The sequence below is a fragment of the Limulus polyphemus genome, unplaced genomic scaffold, assembly GCF_000517525.1.
Source record: "Limulus polyphemus unplaced genomic scaffold, Limulus_polyphemus-2.1.2 Scaffold4815, whole genome shotgun sequence".
In the NCBI taxonomy this organism is placed as follows: domain Eukaryota; kingdom Metazoa; phylum Arthropoda; class Merostomata; order Xiphosura; family Limulidae; genus Limulus; species Limulus polyphemus.
The window spans coordinates 23,060-25,208 of record NW_013670425.1 but is presented as its reverse complement, the minus strand read 5'-3'; positions in this window follow the sequence as shown (position 1 = coordinate 25,208).

Here is a 2,149-nt window from a genome sequence, read left to right as displayed (position 1 = left end):
TTTTTTTTTTTTTTTTTTTGCAATATAAAAAAAATTCGTTTTTGTTGTTAAATTTTAACAACACATACACAGGAAAATTAACGTCGTATCCATAAGATTCTATCTAAGTAGACCTTACACCTGTAAATATAATTATATTTTATGTATTTCTTTTTCTCTTCTTCTTTATATTCGTAAGCATTGGACAGACAGGCATCCGTTTCCCAAAAGATATTATTATGCTGGTAGAACATAGTGATATTTCACTCACGAACTAAAACTAAGACTGTTGAATTCATATTGAAAAAGTTATTAGAAAAGTATCCTTGTAAACAACGTTTTAAATGTTTGTGCCTTTAAGTAAATATATTTTTAGGCCTGGTATAGCTTGGAGGTTAGGATGCTCGATTCGCAGTCTGCGTGTAGCGGATTCGAATCCCAGTCATACCAAACATGCTTGCCCATTCAGCCACGGGGGCGTTATAATGTGACTATCAATCCCACTATTCGTTGGTAAGAGAGTATCTCAAGCATTGACGGTGGGTGGTGTTGACTAGTTGTCTTCCCTATAGTCTATAACTGCTAAATTAGAGACGACTTCGTGTAGCTTTGCGCGAAATTAGAAAAAACGAACAACGAATTTTAACCCTGGATAGAGCTGGCCGAGAGAAAGAATTGATCCAGCATCACTAAGTATTAGAGGTATCTCATTAACAAAGTTCTCAGTTAGAAGATAGATATATAATTACTGTAATTTCTATAAAGCCAGACTCTCACATATTTCATATAAGTAAGAATATTGCATTCTTTTCAAAAAATTACTGAATGATTGATAATGTATAAAGGTTATTTGGAAGCTGTTGTTTGTTTGTTTTCGTAGCTGAATGGTGCTACATTTTAAAGAGTTTTATCACGTTCAATTTATTTTAGTTATATCGGAAATAAACTATTTCATCTGGTGATTTATAGCTTAGCAAAAATGTTGTAAAATACAATAGCAATGATTGTTTTATTTTTTGAAGTTTGCGCAAAGCTCCACTAGGGCCGTCTGTGCTAGTTGTTCGTAATTTAGTAGTGATATACTAGAGGGAAGGCAGCTAGTCAACACCACCTACCGTCAATGCTTGGGTTACTATTTTACCAAAGAATTGGGATTTACCGTCACATTATAACGCCCCACGGTCGAAAGAGCGAGCATGTTCGATGACGCGGATTCGAACCCACAACATTCGTATTGCCAGTTGAGCGCCTTGACCACCAGGCCACAATATCAATGACAAAGGGGGTCTTCCCATATAGCTTCCATGATTTTTGTATAAACCGAAACTGAAAAATCAAAACTTTTATTCAACTTTGTCACAAATCTCACCACGCATATACGGTTGTTCTTTCTATGATTACGACAGTTGAAATATTTTTTATTTTCTTTTTCGCTGATCTAGAAAGTACAGTTTTTATAAGGCAGGAATGTAGTTACAATAAAATATCCCCAACGCTTTGATTACGGCCTTTGAAGATAGGGCCCACCCCCAGTGGCATAGTGGTATGTCTGCGGACTTACAATGCTAGAAATCGGGTTTCGATACCCGTGGCGGGCAGAGCACCGATAGCCCATTGTGTAGCTTTGTGCTTAACTTCAAACAATCGAACTTGAAGATAGGTCCACCTGGCGAAAACACTACATTTTTACTATATTTTTCCAATTCTCTTTAATTTGATGAGTTTTAACGTGTCTTTATTTTGTGCCTAGTATATTTACTCCATTATAAGTAATCAAAAAGTATTATTTGTATTAATTATCTGTTCCTGTAAATGATCCTTTTGTGCTGTGCCCCCTGTGTGAATGGAAAGCATGGTTATAAGTTTCAATGTTTGAAACTACAGTTCGCCACTACCATGCCTGATCTGGTTTTTAGTTGAATTTCTAAATAGATTTACCACCAAGAAATACACTTTAATGGATAGATTTGGATTCTCTCATGAAATACAACAGTTGAAGTTTGATAATGATGTGTACTGAGCCAGTTTTAATGTTGAATCATTATATAAAAATACACCTTTAGAAAAGACCCTACAAATGGGTGCTAATCTGATTTCCAATAATGTGACTGTTCCGAATTCAGTTTTTAGGAAATTAAAGAACTTCGCCACTAAAGAACACAATTTCCTT